Raw genomic sequence first — 14,789 nt, 5'->3', positions numbered from 1 at the left:
AAGTCAGTGACCTCCCAAAGCTTCATGGGACTTATGGAGGTAAATTATGTTTAGACAACTTTTTAAGCATAGCAATCAATTGGGTACCTGACAAACCTAACTGAGGGCATATGTAATAGTCAGCTTTTGCTGTGTAACAAATATTCCCAAAACTTGGTGGCTTAAAACACTAAGCATTTATGATTGCTCTAGAGGTCAGCTGGGTGGTTCTTCCAATCTTAGCCAGGCTCACTCATGCATCTGTTGTGAGCTGCAAGTGGGGATACAGCTCTGCTCACCCTGACTGAACTCTCTTGTGGATTTGGGGGTCATCTGGCCATAGACTGGAACAGGATGGCCTTGACTAGGACAACCAGGCTCTCTTCTTCAGGGTCTCCCATCCTTCAGCAAGCTCCGGCTTCTTCACGTGGGGGTGGTAGTTTTCTGGGTATTGACAGAGAGAGAGAGAGAGAGAGAATGAATAACCAGAAACCCACAAGGGTTCTTGAGGACCAGGTTTGGAACTGCCACAGGATCACTTCAACCACAGTCCACTGGCCAAAGCCAGTCACACGCCAGGCCAGATTCAAGGGATAAAGAAACAGACTCCACTTGTTACTGGAGGACTTGGAAAGTCACATCACAAAAAGTGTGGGTGGATGGAGGGGAGGAGTGGAGAACTGTGTCATTTTTGCAAATAATCTACCACATCTCTCTCTCCACTATTTCTCATGGAAAGATTCAGGCACCACTGACATGCAAACCAAGTTTCAAAAGCCAGGGAGAGTCTCAGCAGAGAGGGAATGAAACCCTTGGAATTCTCAAATCTCCCCAGCTCCCTCTAGGAAGAGATCTGGAGCCCCTCCTTCTCATGACCATTTAGACTTCAGCTGCAGCATCACCCCCTCAGTGCCTATCCACCAGTGCCGATCCACACGGGATGAGAATACAGTAGGTCCCCAGCAGAAAAGAGGGATGCTGTCACCAGAAAAAGGACATGAATGCTGGACAACCAAAGTCAACAGATGACTAGAGCAGATCTCACCCAACCACAACCAGCCAAGAAGCAGGAAGCCATAGCAGGTCAGTAGTCAGCTCCTCAGCAAGAGAAATGGGTGAATTCTTATCAGGCAAAAACCTCCTCCACCTATGACTGTGGGCCCAGTCTCAGCACTCTGTCAAAACAAAGTTTAAAACCTGACTCTAGGAATCTCAGCTGCCCGAATCTCAGACCAGGAAAGCAGGAGCAGCTGCTCCCCTCCCAAGGCTGATGAAGGAAGTTGTGCTACAGAATGGTCCACAAGGAAGGGTCACGGCACGCCCAGCAGAGGTGGAGAAGGTCACCCTCCAACAAGTGCTCACCACCTGCCCTCACTTCACAAATGCTGGCTTCCTGTTCCTCAAGAGTCTTTGAGTGGTGAGTAACAGAAGCCCAACCCAGACTGGCTTATTTCTAAAAGGAATTTATCAAGGCAGAAAGTAAGGTCAGACCCAAGCAGGTGGATTCAGATGTGGCCAGGTTAGTGGTTACAGGTGACACCTGCCACCCCATATCTCTCTGCCCCTCTGGTCTGGTCCAAGATCATTCTAAATTCTGGTTGATTCGTGGGATGTCTTGGCCCCACCCTAGAAACCTCAGCAGTTACGATTGTGCCTGGCACCTGGTAGATGCTTAGGAAAGGGACTAGCAAATCAAAGATTATGAAAAAGAAATTTTCCATGCCTCAGAATTCCTTGGGAAGCCTGGAATTTTCCACTGTGAATGTGAAAACCCTCCCATCTGCCTGGGCTTCAGCAGGGAAGAGCCGGGAAGGACTGAGCCAGAAGCCCAGACCCCTTCCCCGCATCCCCCTCTGTGGCAAGGAAAGAGTTAACCTGCTTCCGGGAGCAGAAACCGGCTGCGCCCAGTCACCCATCTTCCATTCCCTGTTTGTTCTCTGTGCGTCAGTGAAATAAGTTATTTTCTACTGTTTGGCCTTCAAAAAGCAGAATAGTGTCGCCTTTCGGGATGAGCGTGCCCTCCACTGTAAGGTCCCCGCTCCAGCTGCTTCTCTCCCGCTCTAACTCCCCAGTGATTCATCCACTTTAAAATTCCCGCTTTCCTCCCACACTTGGAAATGTCGGGAGCACCGTGTCACCACATAATCCATTCCCTTATCCCCAGGTTGAAAACCTATTTTTTCAAAGGTGGTTGTTTTCGATGGAAGCCAAAAAGAGTACCACCGTGTGAAGTCATGACAATCTGCGAAGGGAAAAAGTCGGAGACAGATGATGGATGTGGCTTTCCAGACACTTGCTCTGTATTATTTTTTAAGCGCACTTGCAGAACGCATCCTGGGGCAGTGACGATTAATTTACGTTATCTCACTCAGGGTGGAAAACAGAGGCTGGAACGCATCACCTGAAATAACCCCTGCACGGCTTCGCCTCTTCCCCAAGACATAATGAGAGAGACCGGAGTCTGATCTTTATTAATAAAGCAGCGTTTATGAAATGTGCTTCAGTTCAGCAGCAAGTTCAACGGCTCCAAAGTCAACAAAAAAAGCAATATGTCAAAATTGATTTATCCCCTGCATCTTGAATGCTTTCAGATCATTTTCTAATTTACAAATGTGCTGATTTGCAACAACAATGTTCCATTTTTGCCAAAATTTAATTTGGGGAAATTGGACTGACGAAAAAAATGTAGGCGGCTAGGTCGCCTGGTGGGCCAGCGAATATGGTATTGGAGAGTTCGGTAAATAATTGCTTTTAACCCAGTTTACATCTTTTCATCTCCCTGGGCTTTGTGTGTTTTTGCTTGTTTGTTTGTTTAGTGATACAGGCATACTTCACATTCTATGATACATTTGTGAGGTCACCACATTTGCGAATTAAATCGCTACAGCACGGCCGGCTGAGATGTGTGCTCCCCAAGGTCCTGCGCTGGCCCTGGTTACAGCCCCAGCAGTGTGCGTCCAGCACAGAGTAGGCTGGCAACAGCTGCTGAATGAATGAAGTTTACTTTCAAAGTCTCCTTCAGTTGTGTAACAAGTGGTCCTTGAATTGACAGATCTGGGTTATCCAGAATTCTCCGTGCGGAGTTTTCCTGAAGTATCCGAGTGGGCAGCCAGCTTCTCAGATTATGGGGAGAACCCCCGGGGTGGGCTTGCGCTGAAAGACGAAGACCTGCTCTGTATTTCTCCACATCTTACTCCCTGTAGAGCAGCGTATCGCATTACCGTAATTGTGGAGAGCATCCTTCTTGGAGGCCGCGGGTGGCATGAGGGCAGGGATGGATGGGGAGCCTCTCCGCCTGTCCCCCTCATCAGCCATGTCATAAATACATGTCGGTGTGGGCTTCTTTCTCATTTCACTCAATGTTCTCTAGACGGAACAGGGGTCCAAAATCCCACACACAGCGATATAATGGTTTTCAAAAAAGCCTTTCCTCCAATTTTCCTTTCAGGTGTCAGTGCCGTCTCCCCCCACGCAGAGAGCTGGCACTTCAGTATCAGGAAGATGCACCGTCATCGCCCCTCCAGTTGGAACAGGCAGCCTCTCGGCAGCCGGTCCCCTGGGCTCGGCTGGAGGACTTCTCCATGCACATTCTGTCTGGGCACCAACTCAGAGTTTCCTGCCACCTCAAGGTCCCATATCCTCTGAAGATATTAAGGAAGGAAAATAATCTCTTGCTGGCACATGGTGCTTAAACCGACACGTGGCCCAGAGCTGTGACTATTTATGGGCGCTTCCCTGCAGGCTCACGGGCGAGCTTTCCTGGGCTGCAGAGGCTGTGAGATGGATTCAGCAGAAGTAAATCTTGTACCCGTTATAAACGCAGAGTAGTGGGATCTGGGAGAGAGGAAGGGGTGTTTGAGTATCTGTCCCGATAACAGTGAGCTCCCAGCTCCCCGCAGGGGGCCAGTCCCTCGGAATCAGCTTGGAAACAGCAAGGAGTACAGCAGCAGAGGCCGCCCACTTTCACGGCCGGCAGAGCAAGGAAACGAGGGCCTTCTCAGGGCAGCAGGACACCAGCCCTTTGTACGGGCACCCGGGAACATCTCGGCCGTTGGAAGGCAGAATCGGACACGCAGTAAACCTCAGAAAGACGCCCCCCGCCCCACTCAAGGCTCTCAAGTATCAGCGGCTTCCGGAAGGTGCTCAAGCCCACTTCAGCCTCTCCTCCCCACAAGTAAATGAGTTTAAAAGATTGAAGGTGCATTATCTCTACTCCTAACAACAAAGGCTTGGGTTCTTTTCTGTTGTCAAGGCAACACAGGCGGTTTTCTCCCCGGCTTCTTAATGCCTAGATTTATGTTTCCATAGTTACAAGAAATCCCTGGGTCTTCAAGGTAGCACAAACCGGTCTCCTCAAACTTTCAGGGGTGGGATTGTGGCCGTCATCCAAAACACGCCCCCGGGCACTGAAGACATGTGGGCCTGCTGCCTCACCTGCCCCGACCCCCAGGCTAGGATCCAGCACCCCTTCCCAGCAGGGCCTCGTTCACTCCTGGGAGGGGCGGCCTGAGTGGCTTCTCGGGCTGCTCCGGGAACCTGCCCGGAAGTTAAGGAGTGAGAGTGGTCCTAGGAAACGGAGCTCCTTCAAACCACCAGGCCGAATTCGTCAGACTCCAAACTCCCAGAGCCACCATGAAGGACTCCGCAAAGTCAAGGTTACCCCTTGGGGCTCAGCCTGACTGTGGCACGAAGACAGGGCATTTGGGGAAACTGAGGTATGGGAGCTGCCAAGGAACCCAGTCGAGACCTCAGCCTTCAAGCTCCAGGAGTCATGGCCTCAATTTCAGGGCCCAGAATCTGGTTTTTTCCCAGGATTAACTCACGTGGAACAGACGGTTGCATTGATGGGTTTGCAGTGTTTCATTTGAGCCAATTGATTAATAAATCATGACTTTTCATCTTTCTGTGGCCTTGTGGGCCTTTCCCAGGGTCCCATTACTGCAGAGATATTCTGGCAAATAGCTGGATACTGTTGCTCAGAGTATTAGAAGCAAAACTGTGTGTACATTTGTGTGTGTGTGTGTGTGTGTGTGTGTGTGTGTGTGTACATGCAGTGGGGGATGGGAAATATCTAACGAATCAGAAATATTGTTAGAATAACAAGAATGTAGCCAAATTGAGAAACCTAGATAGGAACACCAATTTTGAGCAATAAACCCCAATTTTGAAGACATTCCTTATCATTTACAACATCAACTTTCTTGACAATAGCTGTCACCTCCCGTCAGCATGGGAAGAGGGCAGCACTGGACAGGTGATGTGGGGACAGAAACCCAGGCACCCTGGTTGTATTAGTTTGCTAACAACAAATAACTCACGCCACAAACGTGGTGGCTTAAAACAAGAGATTTATTCTGTCACAGAGGCCAGAAGTCCAGAATCAAGGTGCTGGTGGCGCCATGTTCCCTCTGAAGGATGTGGCGAAGGATCTGCTCCATGCTTCTCTCCCAGCTTCTGGAGGCTGCTGGCAATCCTCGCTGTCCCTTGGCTTGTGGCAGCATCCCCCTCCGCTGTCACCTGGTCTCTGCCCTGTGTCTCTTTTCCTCTTCTTACAAGGACACCCATCATGTTGGATTTAGGGCCCACCCTACTCCAGTATGACCCCGTCTTAATGACCCATTCCCAAACAAGGTCACGGTCCAAGGTTCAGGGAAGGACACGAAGTTTGGAGGGATGCCATCCAACCGAGAACAGGGCCCAAGGCCACGGGCTAGGGCATGAGCCGTCTCTCCACAAGATTTCAGCAGAGCCACCCCTTCCCCTGGGGAGCCTTCCCTGACCCCCCCAAACCGAGGTAGTGGCCCCTCCTTGAGCCCTGAGAGCAGGCTGCTCTTCCCAGCGCGGCAGCTGCATTAGGACGGCCCACGTACTGGTCTGAAGCCCTCGCACGTCGGAGGCCAGGGAGCTCCACTGGTCCCCTCCCCGGCCCCCCCATCCCAGGAGCAGACCTCAGCGAATGTTGCTTGTCTCTCACTTTAAGTAACAGACTCTTAAACTGGCCAGAACAGAAGAGAATTTGCTTTCCTGCCCAGCAGGGAGTCCGGAGGTGGGTGAGCTCCGGGCTGGGGGCGCCAGGGCTTCGGCTGCGCTCGTGGCGCCCTCAGCCGTGAGCTTCAGCCTCGGGTGAGGAGCGGGATGGTGGCCCCAGCCCCGGCGGGCCTTTCTCCAGAGGGGACACTTCCCAGGCTTGCCTGCGGTCAGGCTGGGTCCCAGGCTGCGGTCAGCCAGCCTCTGGCCAGGCCGGGCGTGGCCTGCTCATCAGGGCTGGCGGACTTCAGGCACTCAAGCCCCAGGACCACGTCTCTGCATGAACCAACACTCTGCTGTCGGTTTGCTGCCTCCACCCGGGGCCCAGGGCACTGCTCTGCTCACAGATCATTGCACTTTAATGGTAAGAGCTGGACTGGTTCTTCCCACTGGTATCCTTTGGTTTAACCGTAAGCTAAGTGAGAAAAATGTGCATTTTTCACAAAACAACACAATAACTTTAACAATTTTTAATTAGCAAGAGCAAGAGATTGGAAGAATCAAATGTCACCCATCAATAGGGGACCAGCTCAATAAATTGTGGTAAATCCAAACAGTACAGCATTGTGCAGTTATTTTACAAATAATGAGTATCTTTACATATTCATACACCTCAGAGGTGATCAAAGTGCAGCTGCTTGGTTCTGAGACACAGAACAGGGTGGCGGTCCAGAGCTCAGGCTTGGAGTCAAATCCTGACCCTGCCATGGCCCCACAGGGGTCCTGAGCAGGTGACCTTGCCTTTGTGAGCCTCAGGTCCAGCAAATGTAAGACGGAGAATGACTGTCCTATACCCTCAGAGGTAAATGTATTTTCTGTCAAGATTAGAGAAGATTTCTCACATATAGACCTTATCACACAGTCACTGCTTGGCAAATGTGTGTATTATTATCGTTATCTCTTTTTTCCTATTTTAAAAATATTTTGTCATAAAACTAGGAGGCCTTAGATGAAGGAGGAGGCTGTTCTAAGCAGGGGACAGGCAGGCACCCCTGTGCGATTTGAATCAATACTTGGCCCCCCTCAGCTGTCTGACAGCGTTCAGGGAGGGGAGTAATAGGAGGTCGGTGTTCCCCGAAGAGGGTTTATTCATCCTGCTCTTACTCTGGAAGTAGAAATACCACCAGCACCTTCTATATTCTGCGGGAACACGCCAAATAAAGACTGGCATTGCCCTGCAAATTCTTGGCTTTCGAAAGTGGCCAGTCACCTCCCATCCCCCACCCCGCCTTCTGCTGACCAGTCCGGGCCCAAATTCTGAGTTAACGAGGGCAGGCGTCTGTCCCCTGACCAGCTTCCAGGCCAAGCCACCCTCACTCAGACCCTCAGTGGAGCCTCTTCACCCACAGCGGTGACCTCAGAGCAGCCTGGGAGCTCTGGCTGAGAAACATGTAACTTTCCAAGAAAGAAGTTGGTCCCTGCCAAGAAAGAACACCGAGCCATCCCCTCAGCTGACCTCCCGAGCGCTGGCAGGAAGGGGCGGACAGCAGGAGGTGCCGGCCCAAGCCAGAGGGAGCGTCCTTCCTCTGCTTCCTGGGGCCCTGCAGAACGCCCCTAGGGCTTCACGCTGGGCCTTCGGGGTTTTTAAAGTCACCCTGAGCCCAGCAGGCCGCTGTGAGCAGAGCAGTGCCCTGGGCCCTGGGTGGAGGCAGCAAACCGACAGCAGAGTGTTGGTTCATGCAGAGACGGGGTCCTGGGGTTTGAGTGCCTGAAGTCCGCCAGCCCTGATGAGCAGGCCACGCCCGGCCTGGCCAGAGGCTGGCTGACCACAGCCTGGGACCCAGCCTGACCGCAGGCAAGCCTGGGAAGTGTCCCCTCTGGAGAAAGGCCCGCCGGGGCTGGGGCCACCATCCCGCTCCTCACCCGAGACTGAAGCTCACGGCTGAGGGCGCCACGAGCGCAGCCGAAGCCCTGGCGCCCCCAGCCCGGAGCTCACCCACCTCCGGACTCCCTGCTGGGCAGGAAAGCAAATTCTCTTCTGTTCTGGCCAGTTTAAGAGTCTGTTACTTAAAGTGAGAGACAAGCAACATTCGCTGAGGTCTGCTCCTGGGATGGGGGGGCCGGGGAGGGGACCAGTGGAGCTCCCTGGCCTCCGACGTGCGAGGGCTTCAGACCAGTACGTGGGCCGTCCTAATGCAGCTGCCGCGCTGGGAAGAGCAGCCTGCTCTCAGGGCTCAAGGAGGGGCCGCTACCTCGGTTTGGGGGGGTCAGGGAAGGCTCCCCAGGGGAAGGGGTGGCTCTGCTGAAATCTTGTGGAGAGACGGCTCATGCCCTAGCCCGTGGCCTTGGGCCCTGTTCTCGGTTGGATGGCGTCCCTCCAAACTTCGTGTCCTTCCCTGAACCTTGGACCGTGACCTTGTTTGGGAATGGGTCATTAAGATGGGGTCATACTGGAGTAGGGTGGGCCCTAAATCCAACATGATGGGTGTCCTTGTAAGAAGAGGAAAAGAGACACAGGGCAGAGACCAGGTGACAGCGGAGGGGGATGCTGCCACAAGCCAAGGGACAGCGAGGATTGCCAGCAGCCTCCAGAAGCTGGGAGAGAAGCATGGAGCAGATCCTTCGCCACATCCTTCAGAGGGAACATGGCGCCACCAGCACCTTGATTCTGGACTTCTGGCCTCCGGAACCCTGAGGGAATAAATCTCTCTTAAACTACCCAGCTCGTGGCACTTTGTTACAGCCGCCATGATCTAATTAGGAAATCAATGTAGTTCCCTTCACTTTACAGAACAGTATTTGGGGCAGAGCAGGGAGAAAAGAGTATTTGCCCATCTTTGAAAAACTACATTTCCCAGATTTCCCTGCAAGAGAGCTAGTCACAGGACGCAGCTCTGGCCACGACACGGACGCCGCCGTCGCTGTGGACTTCCAGGAAACGTCCTCGGGAGAAACACATCCCCTGTGCTTTTTGCCTCCACCCGCCCCTTCTTCCTGCTGAGCAGGGCAGCAGCAGATCCTGCAACACAGGGAAAAGAGCAGGGCAAGGGCAGTCCCTCACCATTGTTTAAAACCTACACGTGAGAATTTTGAAAGCCACTCTTATTGCCAACCCTGAGGGTTAACCATTTCCCTTTTTCATAATTTCCCTCTAGTGCTTTGCTATAAGCACAATTGTATTTTTAAAATATGAATCACTGGGGGAGGGTATAGCTCAGGGGTAGAGCATGTGCGGAGCATTGAGGAGGTCCTGGATTCAATCCCCAGCACCTCCATTAAAATAAATACACAAATAAGCCTAATTACGTGCTCCCCTCACAAAGAAACAAACAGAAGACTAAAAGAAAACAACAAAACTCCCACAAAACTTAAACACACACACGCACGTGTGTAAGTCATCCTCACCTGTAGAAATGGTGTCATGATGGTTTTTTATTCATCAAACTGAAGCACAGGCATTTCCCCTTGTTTGTTTCCACAACGAAAAGTATATATTCAAATTCGTATCTGTTTTTCCACTTAACATGATACCTTACACCTCGGAAAAGTACTCGTTCTGACCACACTTGGATTTTTCTGAAACTGTCCTAACTATCACCCGATGTCAAGCCCCCTTTTCGGTTGCTGTATGGTCCTGGACACCGGAGTGCATGTGTATGTGCATGGGTGTGTGGGCACATGTGTGTCTGTGTGTGCTGTATATATGTGTGCCCTGAGCCACTGACTCTTTTTTTTTTAAATTGAAGTATAGCCAGTTTATGATGATGTTTCAATTTCTGGTGTGCAGCGTCATGTTTCAGTCATACATACACAGACATATATTTATTTCTCATTCTTTTTCATTCTAGGTTACTACAGGTTACTGAGTATAGTTCCCTCTGCTGTACAGTATAAACTCATTGAATGAGTATAAACTCATTGTTTATCTACTTTATATATGGTAGTTAGTATCTGCACATCTCAAACTCCCAATTTATCTCTTCTGACCCCCTTGCCTCCCTGGGAACCGTAAGTTTGTTTTCTATGTCTGTGAATCTGTTTCTGTTTTGCAAATAAGTTCATTTGTGTCCTTTTTTATTTTGAGATTCCACGTAGAAGTGGTATCATATGGTATTTTTCTTTTTCTTTCTGACCGACTTACAGTGATGATCTCCAAGTCCATCCACGTTGCTGCAAATGGTATGATTTTATCCCTTTTTATAATAGCCATTGACTCTTTACGGAACATTCTCACACTCACAGCCTCATTAATCCTTACAGCATCCCTGAAAAACGTGATCCACATACGTCCCCAAAAGACTGAGCTACGATTAGAGGCACAGACACCATCAACCCATAAAACTTTGAAGAGAAGCCTACAGAAGGTGGGGGAGTGAGGACAGCAGGTCAAGGAGAACCTCGCTGCGGAAAACTATACCAGTTAAACACAGAAACTTTCTCTAAGCTTCCTGGAAACCAAGGCGAAAAGAGAAACAATTCTAATTGTTACAGGGCTCTCATTGTCTAAAGAAGAAAAAAATATAGAAAAGTTTGCCAAGAAAAGCAAACTTTCTCCAAGCCCTAACTTTAAAGAGACTTTCATCCCAGGGGCTCCATATAATAAAGGCAGAGGACAAACTCACGGACGGTGGTTTTGAGGACAGTTTCTCTGAAAACGCCCCTTTCTCCTGTCGACCACGGATAAGAGCTCAGAGCACGTTAAGTCGTGTCCTCTGTAGGCAGTCCTGCAGGGAGCTGTCTGGGTCTGCGTCTGTCCCAAGAGCCGGCCCAGGCGAGGGCCAGGGCTCTCAGAATGGAGAGAACCAGCCATCAATCTGTCGTCGAGGGCCGGCTCCTTCCACCCACGCCGCAGCTGCACTGCAGGCGGCGTCCCGCATCGCCCGGGCGCCGCGTGCCCCGCTGCGGGGCTGTCTATTCGCAGTGAAGCCTCCACGCTGGGCCTCGGCTTCTCGGGACTTGATGAATTCCCTTCTATAAGGGGAATGATACAGGTTCCAGCCTTTACTTTGCCCAGTATAGACCCCAAGATGCTCTATACACTACTATTTCCTTAAAAGGAGGAGGGGAGTAGTTTCATACTGAAAAATCCGGCAGCCCTCAAAATTGAATAAAGCTAGCTGGATGGAAAAGCCCGCTACCTGGGGCCTCTTTTTTCTCCTTGTTTCACCACAGAAGCAAGAAACTGGTCTTGGACGAACTTTTAGGGAGCCCTGCCCCCAGGCCTGGCCAAAGGCTGGCATTTGGTTGGGGTGACGTCAAAGCTCCTCCGTCAGTGGGGCGGTGTGGCCCCAGCGACCCCTCCTGTAGCCCCATGTTTGTGCAATCCTCTCCCCTTGAGACCTGTGACTTCTAACCTAAGGAATATAGCCAAGGTGGTGGGAGGTGGCCCCGCTGATGGGATTATGTTACTTAAGACTTCATCCTGGCTGCCGGGAGAAGATTCGCCTTCCCTCCTTGACGGAGTTAGCGGCGTGTGGAGGAGGCGCACACAGCAGGTGTGAGCGTTTCACAGGGCTGCCGTAACCTAATGCTTCCAGCCGGGTGCTTTAAGCCACAGAAACTTACTTACGTTTGTCTCTACACCCGAACTTCCCCTTTCTCTAAGGACACGGTCCTACTGGATTAGGGCTCACCCTCTGACCTGACCCGAACGTGATCCGCTGCAATGACCCTGCTTCCAGACAAGGTCACCTTCACAGGTACCAAGGGGCTGGGATTTCAGCAACTTTGGGGGACACAATTCAATCCGTCACAGCAGTGAACTACAGGCATCCTCTTGAATCCAACAGCTGCCTCCAGCCAACAGCCAACAAAAAGCTGGGGCCCTTGGTTCCACTGCCACAAAGAAATGGATTCTAAATTCTGCCAACTGCCACATGAGGAGGCAAGGTGGACCTCCCTCCGCAGATGAAAATGCAGCCCAGCCAACTTCTTGATCCATGTGAGACCCTGAGCGGAGACCCAGGGTCGCCACCCCCAGACTCCTGCCCACAGAAGCTGTGAGATAGTGGACGTGCGTGCTGCGACCAGGCACTAGGCGTACGCTGATTTGCCGCAGGGCATGGGAAACGAACACAGGAGGACCGCCCAGCCTCTCGGAGGAGGGCCGCCGTGCTGGATGCCCACGGGCAGGCTGAGTCCCTAGAGTGCGGAGAGCCCAGAGCCTGATTCCACGCTTACCTGCTGGACTTTTGACCTTACTCACGAGGGTGGTAACTTTCAGAGGTTTGATCGGTATTTGGGAGCTCAGCTGAATTATGCTGCACAAGGGCAAATTAGGGTCTCGTGTGTGGACTCCAGGAAAGCATTCTCTTACATAGAATAACGGAGATGGGGGAGCATCTTATCTCCTGAGAAATCATTCCCAGAGCATCTTCTTGACCTGCAGATGAAAAGAGGCTGACTCTAGTTAGGGAACCTGAGACGTGAACTGGTAGACCCCACAAGTGGCCATTCCAGGTCACAGCAAACTCGCCCCAGACATGAGATCCAATTTCACTGTCTCTGAGTCTGCTTAGCACCCTCAAAACCCCCGGGCAATAACAATAACCAAAAAGAAAACAAACAAAGAAACAAAAATACTGAGCCGACAATAAATCCAATGACACCGTTGCAAAAGGTTTCCCATAAGCCCCAGGGAGAAGCTGAGGCCAGGATGAGGCTGAAAAACCTAATTAATCATCCAATTCCACCTGTTCTCATTACGTCGACTGTCCCAGGACCTGGTTCCACCCACTGGTTTAGAATTCTCAGCTCTCCAAAAATTAAATCTGTGCATCCAGCATTCAGCCTGGTGCCCCAGGGTTTGGGCCAAAACATCTTCCTCCCCTTCACCCTGATAGGATGGAAAGGTTGAATCTGGAGACCTGCCAAGAAAAGAGGCCATGGGGGTAAGTGGAGCCAGGATGCTCTAGGGAAGAACAGTGGAAAATGCCATCTCTTTCCACGTGAGAAAGTGCCCTGGGAGGGGCAGCAGGGAGCTGGTGAGAGACAGATGAACGTCCCTCCTCTAAACACTCCGAGCGCAGGCAGGCTGCTGTTTCACCCAGTCAGCTTCACTGCCTTTTTATTTTATTATAATAGGCTCCTAAAGAACACACATATGCATATAATAGTCTCAGTTAGGACTGAGTTAGACATTATTTGGCAGAACATTATAATAAAGGCAGGATTGTTTATATGCTAAAGAAAACTTCAAAAGGGGTTTCCAGGCACAGCCGCGGGCTCTTTCAGGAGGGCTCGATTGACAGCTAGGTTCTGCTTCTCCTCCAGAGGCGGAATGAAAGTTGCAGCATCCAAGAGGCTGAAGCTGAGCACTGGGAAGGCACAGGACTGCAGCGGGAAGAATCTAGAAGCAGTTTCTCAGCCTTGGCGACATTGACATCTGTTGCATGGGGCCATACTGTGCATTGTGGGATGTTTAGCGACATCCCTGGCCTCTGTCCACTAGATGCCAGTGGCACCCTCCCCAGAGCTGTGACGACCAAAAATGTCCCCAGATCTTGCCAAATGTCCCTGGAGGGCAGAATCCTCCTGGCTGAGAAGCAGCAGCTCTGTGACTTACTAGCAGTCTGACCTCAAGCAAAGTCCTTCACTTGAGCCTCACTTTCTTCATTCGTCAGACAGCCTCCTCACTGCTCAGCTGGTTCTGAACGTACAAGAAGGTCCAACAAGATCATGACACAAAGTCACTTTTAAAGCCCTGACGTTGCTTACCCATGGAGGTTACGGGCGTTCTGTCAGCTATCACCTGTGAAGTTTCTAACTTCTTGCGTTTATCATTGTTATCCTGGAAGCAAACCTGAGTTCCTGGAGGAGAGATCAGAGTTACTACTTACAGCAATAGCTGCCCCAACTCCCATGCCCAATGCCCCACAGGGACCCAGTGAGAACCAGATGTCACTCTGTATGTACCAGGGTCTCTATTGCAGGAGAAGAGCCCCAAAATCATTAATCCGGGAGTTTAGAGAGAGGCTACCCACTGACCTCCCCTCGGAGAGAGAACCTTTGTTTCCTAATGTCTGACAGTCCTCTGGAATAGAAACAGCTTCTTTAAGAAAAAAGAAGAGGTAAGTCCCTATCCCAAAAATGCAAGTATCACGTTCTAGGGAGGATGAAGGCTTTTTTCAGCTTCACTGAGATACAATTGATATATAATAACACTGCGTAAGTTTAAGGCGTATGACTCGATGATATGATATTGTGAAATGATTGCCACAATCAGGTTGGTTAACAGATCCATCGCCTCATTTAGGTACCTGAACACTGAAGATCTACTCTCTCAGTAACTGTCAAGCATGCAGTACAGTCCTGTTACCTGCAGCCACCTTGCTCTATGTTAGATCCCCATACTTCACTCACCTTATAACTGGACGTTCCCAACCCTTGACTGGCATCTCTCTATTTCCCCCACCCGGAGCCCCTGACAACCATTTTTGTTGCAAAGAATTTGACCCTTTTAGCTTCCACACATCAGTGAAACCACACAGTATTTATCTTTGTCTGTCTGAGTTACTGCACTTAGCATCATGCCCTCAAGTTACACTGATGTTGTAACAAATGAGAGGATTTCCTTCTTTTTACGGCTGAGTAATATTCCACTGAATGCATATATGTACGTATATATCTCACATTTTTTTTATCCATTCACCCATCATCACACTTGGGTTGTTTCCACATCTTGGCTATTGTGCATAATGCTGCCATGAACGCTAGGATTTACAGATGTATTTATCTCATCCCAGGGATAAATCCCACCTGATCAGTAAGTGATCCTTTTAATGTGCTGTTAAATTCAGTTTGCCAGTACCGTGTTGAGAATTTCTGCATCTGTGTTCATCAGG

General features: G+C 50.6%; 1 long non-coding RNA gene across 1 annotated transcript; it reads left to right on the top strand.

The window, feature by feature from the left end:
• Positions 1 to 774: 774 nt before the first annotated feature.
• Positions 775 to 2,520, top strand: LOC140687327 (uncharacterized). Its single transcript, XR_012061534.1, has 3 exons — positions 775 to 1,062; positions 1,187 to 1,396; positions 2,352 to 2,520. It is a non-coding gene; the product is annotated as an uncharacterized lncRNA (long non-coding RNA).
• The last annotated feature ends 12,269 nt before the right edge of the window (positions 2,521 to 14,789 follow it).

Source organism: Vicugna pacos, chromosome 19 (assembly GCF_048564905.1).
Source record: "Vicugna pacos chromosome 19, VicPac4, whole genome shotgun sequence".
Classification (NCBI taxonomy): domain Eukaryota; kingdom Metazoa; phylum Chordata; class Mammalia; order Artiodactyla; family Camelidae; genus Vicugna; species Vicugna pacos.
The sequence above is the reverse complement of the archived record's forward strand: the minus strand, read 5'-3'. Positions and strand labels throughout refer to the sequence as shown.